Source organism: Quercus robur, chromosome 4 (assembly GCF_932294415.1).
Source record: "Quercus robur chromosome 4, dhQueRobu3.1, whole genome shotgun sequence".
Taxonomy (NCBI): Eukaryota; Viridiplantae; Streptophyta; class Magnoliopsida; order Fagales; family Fagaceae; genus Quercus; species Quercus robur.
In genome coordinates this window covers 63,409,006-63,425,145 of record NC_065537.1, presented here as the reverse complement: position 1 = coordinate 63,425,145, position 16,140 = coordinate 63,409,006, and the positions used below count along the sequence as shown (strand labels likewise).

At 38.0% G+C, this 16,140-nt stretch overlaps 1 pseudogene; it reads left to right on the top strand.

Moving 5' to 3' along the window:
- The first annotated feature begins 122 nt into the window (after positions 1 to 122).
- Positions 123 to 12,498, top strand: LOC126722376 (mitogen-activated protein kinase kinase kinase 1-like; annotated as a pseudogene).
- The last annotated feature ends 3,642 nt before the right edge of the window (positions 12,499 to 16,140 follow it).

Sequence of the window (16,140 nt, the reverse complement as noted above, 5' to 3'; positions counted from 1 at the left end):
TATTGTGTTTTTTTTTCTTCTTTCTCATCAAGTAGGTAGAACAAGTCAACATGGTACATATCGGCTCCATATTTTCAAGTGAATTTAGAAAGAATCCGTTTTTTATAGTTAAAAAGGGATGCATGGATGCGGCAAAATGGGCGCCGCACCCGCATCCAACGCGGGGTGCGGCTGGCGATGCACAAGCAGAAGGTGGTTTTGAAGGTTGGGACCATGATTGATAAGAAAACAACTTGCAAAGCAAATAGCAACTCGTAACTCGCAAACTCGCCAGCAAGTAAGCAGAGGCAACCAAAGCAAAAGCGAAACTTGAGGCCGAAGCTCGATCGTCGGAACGCTTTAAAGAACGTCGAATACAACACTTCGTCCACCACCACTACTACCTTGTCTATAGGCGGCCATCGAAGTCGCTCTCTCGACCTTCCTCCATCTTTTCACAACCAAAAGAGCTTTAGGATCAAAGGCACAGACGGCAAATTCGACCTCATATGTCGCTCTTTGGGCCTTTTCGGGATCGACGACTTCTTTATCCCCACTGTCGATTGGGAAGCCCACCGCTCCAACTCTGACCTCGCCACTTGCCTCTGCAACAATCTCGCTTCTTCTACCCCTAATCCTTTGCGGCTCAAACCGGCTCAACCGATAAAGCTCGATGAGGTTAGGGTTAGGATGGATTCTGTCACTACGGGACCTAGTTAAGGAATCAATGGTGCTCGGCCGCCAGTTCTCGCTCTGCTGCCTGTGGTGGGGCAGTTAGTGGCGGTTGATTACACCTCAACTTGGGAGCTTTTGAAGTCCTTTGCTCCACTTGAAGACGAAGTCGTAGCTCCTAACACTACGCGTTTGGGAGGATATGTTGAAACGACAAGCCCTTCTTCTTCTTCTTCGGCTTCTTCGGAAGAAGAGGATAAGAAGCAGAACGAAGGTCCTTTGGAATCAACATCGAATTGTTATGAGAATGAGACTGAAAATGAGAATGATATCGGGATTGTTCACGCAACGAATGTGATTCCAGTGTATTGTTTTTCACCGAGAGGGAAATTGAGACAGAGTATTAGTTCATGGCAAAAGGGTGAGCTTCTTGGAAGTGGCTCTTTCGGAACTGTCTATGAGGCCTACACTAAGGATGGCTTCTTTTTTGCTGTAAAGGAGGTTTCGTTGTTGGATCAAGGAAGCCAGGGCAAGCAGAACATTTCCTACCTTGAGCAGGAGATTTTACATTTAAAGCAACTAGCCGCGAACCCGCGCGTTGCGCGTGATAATTATTTTTATGGTGGTTTTATTAAATTTTTTTTTTTACAATTTAAACTAATCTAATAATGAGTAATGTATTTCGTAATTATATTTTTATTTATTATAGGAACAATTATAAATGTAATATAGGAACAATCCAAAACACCAAAAAAACGTAAGCTAAAAAAAATTAATAAAACTTAACAATAATTAATTGAACTAATATTAGGATAAAATTTTGTTTTCGATAATCTATTAAGGTTATTTTCTTTGTAGAAATTATAATTTCGGCCGTCCAAAACATATTATCAAATAAACAATTATTAGCAAAATCTAAGAATTAAATTTCTATACATGCATTGCTATAAAATAATAATAATAAAAATAAAATTGCAAAAGTTAAAATTTGTCACCTATCCAATTATTTTTGTTTGGCTAACCTTTGCTTTTCTTTAAATAAATGGCATTATAGAGTACTTCTGAAAGTTCAAATATGTGTATAAATACTCTTGAATGTTTAGATCCCCAATTTACAAATTAACCAATTCAAACATTATGTCAAACAACTAGTGTGCGGAAAATGAACATAAACTATAATATAGAATTGGATTAACTATCTAAACTAAATTAAAATCACAACCCACAACAGATAATAAAAGGCAAAGATAAAAGAGAAGGAAGATACAAATACAAAGACAACACGCGATGTATTATCGAAGAGGAAACCGAAACCCTCGGCGTAAAACCTTTCCGCCGCCCTTCAAGCGGTAAACAATCCACTAGAAAATGTAGTTGGGATACAAGGACAGCAATAGACCTTCCAAGCCTAATCTACCCAGTGCACCTAAGCCCTCCAAGCTTCTTGCTTCAACGAGATTGCGTCGAACCTTTTTCTTTTCTAGCTTCCCGGATTCCGCTACTAGACGATAGCATCAACCAATGTAGATTGGTTCCTTCCTAACTGCTTCCCAGCAAACCAAACAACCTTCTCACAGTGATGAATATGGTGAGAACAAGGTTTTGGTAAAATGCCTCTCAAGGATTTGACAATGGAGAGGAAGAGAGTTGAGGAATTTGAAGAGACTCTAATGTATAGATTGTTGGTGAATCAATCCTGTTTTTCTTTAGGGTTTCTCTCTCAAAATTCTCTCTGGAAGCTCTTTTACATTTGTGGGTATAAGGGGTATTTATACTGGAGTGAGTGAGGAATGTGAAACGTCAGGTTTTACAAAACAGGGGTGGCTCGCGGCTTGACTAAGTCGCGAGATCCAGTCGCGAGATAACCGTATGGCCAGTTGTCCTGTTTTGTCCTGTAGTGCTCAAGCTAGCATGACTGTTCACCTTCTAGCACGCTTAGCACGTGTGCTGCGTTTGGCGGCTTGAAGCCGCGAGCTACTCGCGAGAGCAAGCGGCGAGTCTCTGTTTTCTTGCACACTCTTTAGCAATCAACACTCTATCTCATTCACTACCCTTACAACAAACCCACCTAAATACAGGGTTACTAAATACTGAAATACAAGCAAATTTGGCACGGAATAAAACCAATAAAATGGTTGATTAAATTCAACCTTACAATCTCTCCCTTTGGCTATTCCGTGACAAAACCCTAAAACAGACTCTAGACTTAACATGTGAGTTGGGAACAGTTGAACAAAACTCACTCACACCTAACTCTAGAAGCTGTGTAGCACTTGAATCATAAGATCATGAAACTCCTGAAACACAACAATACACTATGATCATTGTATGCAGAAAAGCATGAAATGCATATGAAACAAGCTAAAGGTGATCAAGCAAAGATGAAGTGAAGAATCAAATCATGGCTTGATCAACCAAGTGAACATCACAAGGTAGAGTTCACAGTGCTCATTCACACTTGGAATGAATACTTGAACATACAAGTTAACAAGAACAAAGCAAGATACTTGTATGCCCAACACTCAATCAATGCATAATACATTAAGTATATGTATCTAGGAACAATCCTACAAGGGCACAAGAGTGACAGTACTTAAAACAAAATGCAAGACATTTAGATTAAAGTACTGATTTCAACATAGCATAAAAGGCTGCAATAAGCAAGGTACAAATCATAAAGCCTACAAATTATGCATAAAAACAAAACCCCAAAAGCTTACATAAGCACATGGGTACAAAGACAATATAAAACACAATATATCCTGAATAATATCAACAATGTATATAAAAGATTAAACCAAGATTATAAGTTATGAGTTAGAAACAAGAATACACCGAAAACCATAGTGTATCAAACCCATATAAACACTTAAAAACATAAACCTATAAGTTTAAAGGATAAGACTTAAAACAAAAGTATGTCAAAAGTATGTGTGTACTCCCCTTATCACTATGCATACTTCCCTTTGAACTTTCTCCCCCTTGCTGAATGCTCTCCCCCTTTTTGGCACGAATAGCTAAAAGCTGTCGTCCAACTTCTGTTGAATAGCGTTTAGCTGATTCTCCATAGTCTCGAGACGCATTTGAACATGGTTGTTTGTGGAGTAAAGAAGTGTCACAATCTCATCAATGCGTTTCTGAATATGTTCAAGTAAACTACCCACTCTATCAGTATGAGGATTAGTCTGTGCTTGCGGAATGCTAGCTTGTAGAATTTCAGGAATAGCATGCGAAGTAGGTGTGGTATGTGCAGGTGTCTCTGACTCAGAGGCAGATGGAGTAACCGGAGAGATGTGTGCACTCTTTGGAGTTTTAGAGGAGTGACTTTTGTTAGCTTGAAGAGAGAACATGGAAATAGGATGCTGACGGGTCAACATTTTTTCATCTGTGGGAGGAACAATGCCTTCACGAAGAATGAGCTTCATGATGAGACTGCAAAATGGAATAATTCCTCGAGCTGCAGTTCGAACTGCGGTCTTCCTCATGATGTGAAAGATGTGAGCATAGATATCAATGGGGGCTCCAGTAATAAGATCACAAAGGAATTGGGCTCTCCCAAGATTTATGAATGTAGTGTTGGACAGTGGGTAGAGATTAGAGAATATGATCAACTTCAGTGTGGTCAGCTCTGGTGCAAACTTTGCGGTGTTGATGGATGTGGCGGCAGTGGATATACTTCATGATCAGATCCTAGGATTTGTAGAATGTCTTGAATCTCTGGAGTTCGATCCACATTCTGAGGTCTAGAGATGCCGAGAACATCGGCGATGGAGTTTGGAGAAACGCTAAATTCCTTTCCTCTGACCCAGAAAATAAGTTCAACTCCAAGATCACTTGCATTGGAGAAGCATTCCTTAACCAGTTCATCCATTGGATCGACAAAGTTCCCAAACAAGTTTGCCCAATCTCGTGGCTCAAAGATTCGAGGGATAAAAGTGGTCCCTAATGTGTTAAACTCCACCACCTGTTCCACTATAGGAGTTGACTTGTCAAAGATGTTTGAGTAGATGTGTGAGGTAAGTGGGGTTCTAAACCTCTCCTCATTGGAGTCTTGAGATGCCTGTGATGAGAGTCGAGTCCTTTTAGCAACTGGTGTTGCTGGATCGTCAGCAGCAATGTCTTTACCCTTGGAAGATCGACGAGACATTTGCATGGGAATAGGCCCACAGCAAAGAACCAACAACAATACCACACAAGATAAATATCAACATGATTCGATGCAAATAAAAGTGAAAACCAGACAAACTTAAGACAGTTCAGACCCAAACAAACTTCCATCAATACTAAGGTGCACAATATGACAGGTGCAGCAAAATGGTGAAAGTGCAATAGAGCATAAGGAAACACAAATTTAAACATAACTGTCAATGAGACAGTTTACCGTGACCATGATATGCATACAAAGACAGCATTTGAACAATAAGAACGGATATCATAAAACAGACCACATAAGATAGGAACATGGGTAAAATTTCAAAATGTAGAATCAGAACATCCAAAATAGAACACATGGCAGTGAGACACAACATTTAGAAAACGAAGTTGTTATCATAAAACACAATAAACCAAAACCGCAAGCCAACTTCAACACACAAACAAGTGAAAGGAGTAAGTCACATAAATACCAAACCCATTTAACAAAAGATTTTCAGAATCAACAACAGGCAAATATCAGAACAATGAAAAAGCACATTGTGACCAATCAACATGAAAACGGATGAAATCAACAACAAACATAACAAGCCATACCCATCTTACAAAGAGAGGAATGTTTCGAACACAGTATCAATCCAAATGGCAAGAAAAACATCCATGAAACAGGGAAAATGAGATGAGGAAAACAAGACCCATACCTTTTCTTGATGATTTGGATAAGAAATGAAGCACCAATTACGTTTGAAAATGGGTACACGGAGTGTTTGGGAATGAGACAGTTGAGAAAGAAGATGAACAGTCACAAAAGTTCGAGGGAAAACTGAAAAAGATTTAAAAACTGCCCCTATTTTTGCCAAACACGCGTTTTTCATGACTTAAGTGAGTCGCCACCAAGTCGCCAGTTCAAGCCGTCAAAACACTCGAAGACAAAAATTTGAAAAATTTTTCTAAGTGTTTTTCGCGACTGGAAGGTCTACCCGCGAGAGAGTCGCGAGCTGAGCCGCAAAAATCTCTGAGTAACCCTTGCGACTGGACCTTCCACTCGCGAACAAGTCGCCAAAAATGACCCGCGAGCATGCGACTGAGGCTCGCAACTTGATTAACCCGCGACTGAGTCGCCAAAACAGGGCAAAACTGAGTTTCTAAAATTTTCAAATTTTGAGAACAAAGTACTTTCCAAAAACACCTAAAACACTCAAAAATCTTTTTGTGCTTGAATTAACAAAGATTGAGCATGTGAAAACACATTTCATCAAGTACAATCACACAAATGATTATGGCATTTATCAAATATAAACTTGTGTGTTGTGTGTGGATATTAACAATGAGATAGTCCTTAGTCTAATGTGAAGCTTCAATGATTAATTCAACCAAGGCATACACAATTAGCACTAGATCATGTGATCTATCTCAATTATAGAAATATGTATATATGACCTCCCACAAAACTTGATAACATATCTTGGAGTTTTACATTTGACTCCATTTTCAAACATAACATTTGATCTTTTTGATTCTTTTTTGAGACAATCACCTCTCATTGTGAGAGTGATATTAGATATTTTACCTTGATGAGATAGCCTTTGGCTTTTTGAATAAACATTCACTTGAATTTTAGGTCGCTTACCCTTTTTCCTAGTCAAATACTAGAATGTGCGACAGACTTTTGCAGCTCAATATCTCTTTTCATTTGGAGATTTACATTTGGTGAGCTCTTTTTAGCAAAAAAAAAAATAAAGAGTGGGAAGATATATAGACACAAGTCTATGCATGTCTCAAGATCATCATAACCATTCACTAATCATTCATGACAAGTTTGAAGATCTATTTACAACAATCACATAGATTTCAAAATTTCTCCCACAGTGATATGAGTGCAATGAAACAAGCTATGCTCGAAAATGCACAAAGCCATTAGCACAAAGTTACAGGGCAAAACAAGTTTTTAGACATAAACTCAACAATGTCAATCAAACTTTTTGATTTTCTGATTTTTTATGTAATTTTTGGATTTTTGACACAAGAAGAAAATGATTGATCAAAAACAAAAGAAAACCAAGAGAATGCACAAATAAACAAACACACAACCAACAACATAAACAACAAGCAATCAATCAACCATTGTCACAAAGTATAGGAAGTATTAATGCATGAACATGTTGTAATGCTTATGCATAAGTACCCTTTTTCACCCACACGTCACTTGCGTTTGGGGTGATTTCCTTATAGGATTGGGTACGGGAGTTAGGGCTTTCAAACCTTCGTGAGAAGCTTTCCAAGCAGTTGGTGAATGCACCAATCATCTTCATCACGTTCATCATTCTGGGATCACCATTTTGATCTCTCGATTGTTCACCTGCCCAATTTCTTCTATCATTTCTAGGTCTTCATGACCTTTAAGGAGTTGCACCATTCTTTGCTCTCAGCTTTTGGCAATTTGGTCGAGTATGCCCTTGAAGTCCGCAATGATGACACACATAAGTTGATCTAGGACCTCTTTGTGGTCGTGGACGAGACTTGGCACGAGATTCAGACCTGCCCACAGATTGATTACGGGAATTCAACAACCGTTCGTTCCCCACATTTCTCTTATCCTCTATCTTGGGCTTCTTAGCAGTAGGACCAACATCAGCTGATTCTTTGGCCTTTATAAACTTCACTTCTTTAGTGACATTTCCAGATGAGCTACTTCCTCCGGTATATCCCAATCCGGATTTGTCTGAAAAGAACTTTTGCGATGAAATAACATCATCCAGTTTCTTGGTGGTGACCCTCTCAATTTTGGCATTTGCTTGCACAACCTCTTGCTCAAGAAATCTCACTTTTGTGTAAGCTTCTGACAGCTCTCCATTGAGTGTTTCTATCTCACATTTGGCCTCCCTATATCGGATTAGGAGACTTTTATAGTCCTCCTCTGCCTTTTTCATTTTTCTCACAGCTGCCTTGGCCACCCTTGTGTACTCACCCGACTTCTCCAGGAGTGAGTTATAATTCTCTTGAAGGTTGGCTGTGCTTTCATCTTCTTCAGCATCTGATTCTTCAACAATTTCCATTGATTCTTCATCACTATGTTCTCCAAGGTCTCGTACAAGCAGATTCAACTCGTCTGAAGACTCAACATGAGCAATAGTGATAAAAGCTGAGTAGTTCCCTTCTCCATCACAGCTTTCTTCAGATTCTGAGTCGGATGAATCCGAGTCACTCAATGTCGTGGCATACACTTTGCCTTTTGATTTCAAATAATTCGGACATTCTTTCTTAAAGTGTCCATGCTCGTTACATTCGAAACAAGTGACACCTTGTGTAGGTTGGGATTCTTTTCCATCTTTCTTTTTGAATTCCCTTTTCTCCCTTCCTGAACTTTGGAATTTTCCTTTATCACCAAATTTGCCATTATTTTTGAATTTCAAGAATTTTCTGAAATTTTTCACAAGGTAAGCAACATCTTTGTCAACCACATCTTCTCCCGATGAGTCATGATCCTCTACCTTCTCACTAATGGTCTTAAGAGCAAGGGATTTACTCTTCCGTTGATTGGGCAGAGACATCTCATAGGTCTGAAGAGAACCAACCAGCTCCTGGACTTTGATGTCATCAAGGTCCTTGCTCTCTTCAATCGCTGTCACTTTAGTACGAAAACTTTCCGGCAATGATTGAAGGATCTTCCTTACAATTTTAGAGTCTTCCGTTTTCTCTCCCAAATTGAACTTGCTGACAATCACCTCATTCAACTTGCTATAGAAAGAGTCAAAGGACTCATCCTCACTCATTTTCAACTCCTCAAACCGAGTGGTTAGCATCTGCAGCTTGGTGTCTTTTACGTTCTTCGTGCCTTCATAAGTGGTCTCCAATATCTTCCATGATTCTTTAGCAATGGTAATGTAAGAGATCCTGTGAAATTCATCTAGGGACACACCACAGAAAATAGCATTGAGTGCTTTGCTGTTAGCATTAGATGTAGCAAGTGCTGCCTTATCCCAAGTGGATTTGGCTTCCTCAGGCCTAGTCCAACCTATCTCAACAGCATCACAAACAGATTCATCAATAGAACACAGAAAAGCTCTCATGCGAACCTTTCAAAAAGCATAATTACTACCATCAAAATATGGAGGAGCATTTAGGGATTAAGACCGATCCATCTCAAAAGGGAGTCAAGGATCACACAATGGTAATGAAACCACTAGAGGTGTACCTGCTCTGATACCAATTGAAAGTTCAAATATGTGTATAAACACCCTTGAACGTTTAGACTCCCAATTTACAAATTAACCAATTCAAGTATTATGTCAAACAACTAGTGTGCGGAAAATGAAAATAAGGTATAATATAGAATTGGATAAACTATCTAAGCCAAATTAAAATCACAACCCACAACAGATAATAAAGGCAAAGATAAAAGGGAAGGAAGATGCAAACACAAAGACAACACGCGATATGTTATCGAAGAGGAAACCGAAGCCCTCGGCGTAAAACCTCTCCGCCGCCCTCCAAGCGGTAAACAATCCACTAGAAAATGTAGTTGGGATATAAGAACAGCAATAGACCCTCCAAGCCTAATCTACCCAGTGCACCTAAACCCTTTAAGCTTCTTGCTCCAACAAGGTTGCGCCAAACCTTTTTCTTTTCTAGCTTCCCGGATTCCGCTACTAGATCATAGCATCAACCAATGTAGATTGGTTCCTTCCTAACTGCTTCCCAGCAAACCAAACAACCCTCTCACAGTGATGAATATGGTGAGAACAAGGTTTTGGTAAAATGCCTCTCAAGGATTTGACAATGGAGTGAAAGAGAGTTGAGGAATTTGAAGAGACTCTAATGTATAGATTGTTGGTGAATCAATCTTGTTTTTCTTTAGAGTTTCTCTCTCAAAATTCTCTCTGGAAGCTCTCTTACATTTGTGGGTATAAGGGGTATTTATACTGGAGTGAGTGAGGAATGTGAAACGTCAGGTTTTACAAAACAGGGGTGGCTCACGGCTTGACTAAGTCGCGAGATCCAGTCGCGAGATAACCGTATACCCAATTGTCCTGTCTTGTCCTGTAGTGCTCCAGCTAGCATGACTGTTCACCTTCTGGCACGCTTGGCACGTGTGCTGCGTTTGGCGGCTTGAAGCCGCGAGCTACCCGCGAGAGCAAGCCGCGAGTCTCTGTTTTCTTGCACACTCTTGAGCAATCAACACTCTATCTCACTCACTACCCTTACAACAAACTCACCTAAATACAGGGTTACTAAACGCTGAAATATAAACAAATTTGGCACGGAATAAAGCCAATAAAATGGTTGATTAAATTCAACTTTACAACTTCTAATACAACTATTAAGAGTACTTTGTCCACTACAAAGGATTAGAAAAAAAAAAAAAAAATAGTAAAGTCTCATAATTTAACATCTAAATTGAGCACTATAAAAAATCATGCTATGTAACAGAAAAAATACCAAATTATCCAAATCATGCTATGTAATAGAATAATATTATATTTTTATATACTATATTTAATTCTTTAGAACGCAATAGGATAACATTTAACAATCAAAGAGAATAAAAAATAATAAAAAAACAACAACAATTTAAAAAACAAAACTAAATCACAATTTTAAATATGAAACTAAATCACATTAACCCAAAATAGAGTTTTAAAGAAAATAAAAAATTATCAACCTAAAGTAGAGATGCAAGAAAAATAAAAAAATCTACCAAAAAATTTAGAGAGAGAGAGAGAGAGAGAGGGGGGGGGGGAGAGAGAGAGGGGACCTTTTTTTGTGAGGGAAAACTATTCATAGAATAGAAGAGATAGTGACAAATTTATAATAAGAGGGTGTGAATAAGAAAAGACAAAAATAAAGGAAGATGAAGAGAAAGAGAAAGAATGATATTAATGTAGAGGGTAGTGGGGAGATGAAAAGGTAAGGGAGAGAGAAGGATTGAAGTAGTGGAGAGATGAAATAGTAAGGAAGAGAAAAAGGTTGGAGAAGTGTAACTATTAAAAAAATAAATGTTAAAAACAATTATAAGAAAATTGGAAAAAAAAAAACCCTAAAGCTTGAAAGGCTTTAACTTTTTTTTTTTAATTATTATTATTATTTTTAAGTTGAAAAGGCTCACACAAAACCCTAAAGCTGAACTGAAAAGGTTTTGGGTTGGGCTTGATTGTAGAACTAAATAAATAAGAGGTGGACTAGATTAATTATACAGATTTATTATAGGGCGATAGTGGAAGTAAATAAATAAGTAGTGGGCTAAATTTATTATAGGGTGATAGTGAAAGTAAATAAATAAGTAGTGGGTTACAATTATAGGGCTGAAAATTGTAAAAATCATTTTAAAATTGTAGGACAAATTATATTTAAAAAAGAAAAAAGAAAAAAAAGAATGACGTGGCAGCTGATGTGGCACAACGTGAGGTTTTTTTTTTTTTTTTTTTTTTTTTTAAGTTGAAAAGACTCACACAAAACCCTAAAGCTAATCTGAAAAGGTTTTAGGTTGGGCTTGATTGTAGAACTAAATAAATAAGAAGTGGGTTAGATTAATTATACAGATTTATTATAGGGTGATAGTGACGGTAAATAAATAAGTAGTAGGCTACATTTATAGGGCTGAAAATTATAAAAATCATTTTAAAATTATAGGACAAATTATATTTAAAAAAAGAAAAGAAAAAAAAGAATAATGTGGCAGCTGATATGGCGCAACTTAAGAGCAGCAGCATTAAATACTACGCTTCAGCTTTTAGTAATATATAGATTTGAACATAAGAATCTAGTTCAGTATCTTGGCACGGAAAAGGATGAAAGTAGGATTTATCTCTTCCTTGAGCTCATAACAAAAGGGTCACTTGCCAGTCTTTATCAAAAGAATCGCTTGAGTGATTCTCAAGTCTCTGCTTACACAAGACAGATTTTGAATGGATTGAAGTATCTTCATGATAAGAAAGTGATCCACAGGGACATCAAATGTTCTAATATATTGGTGGATGCAAGTGGATCTGTAAAACTTGCAGATTTTGGGTTAGCAAAGGTAACCAAATTGAATGATATTAAGTCTTGCAAAGGGAATCCATTCTGGCTGGCACCTGAGGTTGTTAATTTAAAGAACCGTTTCTACGGGCTTGCAGCTGATATATGGAGCCTTGGATGTACTGTGCTGGAGATGTTAACGCGTCAACATCCATACTCTCACTTGGAAGGCATGCAAGCATTGTTTATGATTGGCAAGGGTAAACCTCCTCTAGTTTCTGATTCCTTGTCAAGAGATGCCCGAGATTTCATCCTCAACTGCCTACAAGTTAACCCGAAGGATCGGCCTACAGCAACTCAGCTATTGGATCATCCATTTGTGACTAGACCTCAAAATTCCTTTGGACCTGCTTCTCCTCACAACAGCATACAGTTATTAAAGCTTATGAACAATCTTTGATTTTTGTATGTATGTTTTGGTAAGCAAGTACCACTGATCCCGCCACTCACTACAGTTCTTATGTACATAAAGAAATACATGTCACATGGATTTTGTGATTATGGAAATTTCAGAAAAAGTTGTTGAAGATGTTTGTAGAATATTCACTGAGGCTTGGTGCTACACTCTTTAGCTTCTTATATCACCAATCACTCAAACTAAAGGGGTTGGTTTTTAAGGTGCGGTGAATTGTGACCTGAAGCGTATTTTCAAATAGAACAAGGTAGTTTACCAACTCACCTCATTTGCGGTGTTGTGAAAGATTGGAAGAGCTACCTGATGCTGCCATGTGGCTGAGTATTATGGTGACCCATGAACTGGAGACACTCAGGTCAGGGAGGAGATTAACCCTTTTAATATTGATTTTGGACTTAGAATTCTTGTGAATTGCTTTATCTGCATCCTCCAGCATGAACACGTCATAATTAGTTTATTCATGAACCGGTTGGTTCTCATGCTACTGCCAGTAATTTGCTTTTCAAGAAAGCTTCGATAATGATGTGATTATTCAGTTGGCTTATGGTCTTCGGTAGGATCATTCTCTGGAGTTTTGATTTATATGGTTTTGTCCTAGTTTTGCACCAAACTAAATGTGGCAAGGCATGTTGATAGTAGCCTACTAATTACTGAATATTTGTGAGGCACATAGCTGCTGGTTCTATTCATGTCAGGCATGTGGTTGTTACTGTATTTGCCTCTGGACAAAGTCTTCATATCAGGGAGCAGCTTGGTGAACATCAATTTAGTCAGGTATTTGATAATTTTGAGTGTATGATTGTTTGGTTTGTAATATGCTAGCATCATACAATCACCAATGTCTCTAAAAAAATATTATCATGTTATTTGTATGTCAACTTTTTTACCTTTTTTGTATATTTTGTTTTGTGTTTTTTTTTTTTTGGTTTGTTTGTGAAACACTGAGGGGATTAGGGGATTTTGTCTGTATGATTAGTTGTAAATTTAGTTTGATGTATGTAAATTTAGTCTGATGTATGTAATTTAGTCTGATTTTGTCCCTACTTTGCCATAACAGGATTGAAGATCCAAGTTTTGTACCTGGAGTTACTCTCCGTGTGAGGAAAGCTTGACATTTCCTTGCTTTGAGAAAGGCTTTGGTGGTAATAAGAAGATTAAAAATGAGAGACATGTAGACTATTTGTATTATCTTTATGTAAGGGCATATTTGATGCACACATTTCGTGTCATTACTATGTAGCAATTGGAGGAGTTGTTATAGTTCCTTTAGTAACATTGTTTTTTACTGATCGTAAATATTTGAAGCAATAATGGACATTAATTGGGATGCTTGAATTTAGAAATAGGAGTCATAGTCTAATCTTGTAATACTAAGCAATTTCTAGCAATTCTCTCGTCTAAAGCCACCCTTTCTACAAGGGCAAAAATTTTTGTATGCATCAGACACATGAGATACATTTTCTTCTATCAAGTTTCAAGTAGACAATGATGTTTGTCCACAATACAAGATAGAGCTAGAGACCCTAGGGCATCTCAATTTCAAATGCCCATTTGCCATTATTGGACCAACTCTTATGTTAGAGGATTGGCAAACAGGGATGAAGCACACGCTATTTTGTTGGTGGCAAAAGAAGCATCCATGTTACTTTAAAAGCTAGATTTTTGCTGGACTCTTCTTGTTTTGTATGGGTTTCATGTTTTGTCTCTTGGCAAGATAATTTTTTGGCCCATAATGTGACTTCTTGGGCTGCGTTGTGTCCCATCTCTACTATATCTAAATGGGTCTTTTGTCAGATTAGAAATGGTTTGGGCCCCTAGGCATTTTGGGATTTGGATGGTTCAATAATTAGCATTATGCAATAATTGCAACTAAAATTACCATTTTAGTGTGAAAAGTAAAAGATTTAAGGTAAAAAAAAAAAATAGAAAGATAAAAATTAAAAATTTAATAAAGTTTTTTGATTCAAAGTGAACTTTCAAGTTTTAATCTTAACCCTTAAAAGTGGTATTACATAGCTATTGACTATTGCATCGAATGACATTCTGTAATCTCATTTTTAATGAGAATAAAAATGAAAAAAAAAAAATTTACTGTAGGGAGAGATCCTTTTTTGGCTTTTAAGTTTTGACTAAGAAACAAATTTGTAGTTATGGAGTATTGTTGTTGCCAACATATCAGTAATTTGCTACACTATTTCTCATAGTCTTATAATTTAATTGGAATTTTTTTTTATAGTATTTTTAACTTGTTAGAATTCAAATTTTATCTCATTGTAACTATCAATTTATTATTATTAAAAAAATAGAATTTAATTAGTTGAGAATATAAAAAAGTGAAAGGATACAAAATGTTGAGAAGATACATAAAACTAAAAGTGAGGATAGAAAATATTTAAGTTGACTATTGCATCGAATGACATTCTGTAATCTCATTTTTAATGAGAATAAAAATGAAAAAAAAAATTCACTGTAGGGAGAGATCCTTTTTTGGCTTTTAAGTTTTGACTAAGAAACAGATTTGTAGTTATGGAGTGGTGTTGTTGCCAACATATCAGTAATTTGCTACACTATTTCTCATAGTCTTATAATTTAATTGGAATTTTTTTTATAGTATTTTTAACTTGTTAGAATTCAAATTTTATCTCATTGTAACTATCAATTTATTATTATTAAAAAAATAGAATTTAATTAGTTGAGAATATAAAAAAGTGAAAGGATACAAAATGTTGAGAAGATACATAAAACTAAAAGTGAGGATAGAAAATGTAGGGTGACGAATTTGGGGCTCAGACCCAACAGGTGGGAGATCCTGGCCCAAAAGTCCCTCAACAATGAATTTGTAGAGAGCAGGTTATAGAACTAGGTCTTTGACAGGAGAAATGAAGTTACGACCAAGCCATGCAACCTAGTTGGACGTAGGGATATTCCTTCGAGCTTTTGGAGTAAAAGTCCCTGAGGCTATTCCTGTTACTTCTCTCTTTTCTCCTTCTTTATCCTTTCTTCTATCTGCCATCCGGTCCTTTTCCATGGGGATCTCCTTTCCTTATATAGCACCCTTCCTGAGATCATGTCCCTACACTTGTCAGTCATCCGATCCTCCACTCGAGTGCCTGTTCCATAGGTCATCCTCCCTCCTTTCTGTGAGTTGCACTGGCCAAGGTCATTCTGCGTTCCTGTCCCTTCCACATTAATGCGGCTGGAAAAGTAGTTCCCTGGCATTTAATGCGGCAGTTGTGATTGTCCCCTCCTCCTTCCTGAGTGTCACGCATTGTTTCCGTGTATTGGGCGACCTTTCGCTAAGTATGGGGTGCAAATTGGATGCGTACTTGGTGAGTCCGAGGAGGTGTTCCTCCTCGGACGCCCCTTAGCAGGCCCGGCCCATCACGATTGGGACGGGATATCCTACGCCCATGCCTTTTCTTCTTTATCGCGGCTGGGCTTGGTACATGAGTTATGGCCCAACATCAACTGACAGACTTTACCCACCACAATAGCCCCTCAAAATGTCGGCCTTTTTTGAGTCCGAGGAGAAAAGGCGGGATTTTGATACCCACTAGACGGCTCGTGGCGAACCACTGCTTCACACGTGGAAGGGGGAAGGCACGCCTTTACGTGCTTCATTAATGCTGTGGGCAGTTGGTGGCTCAGGGGGAAGTAACCGCAGCTTTTGAGGTTTTACACTCGCTCAATCCAACGGTTAGAGGCAGGATCTACGGTGGACAGCGTCTCGCATGCCTTAGACGCGAGCGCGTCTGTTCGACTTCTACCAAGTATAATAGGTCTTGAGGGCGTTCGTCTCCCATTTTTGACGAGCTTCCCAATATTCAGAACTTCTCAGAGCCTATTCCTCCAGTCTGTTCTTGCTTCCGCTGCCATTCTCTTGAAGATTTCTTCGAACCTCTTAC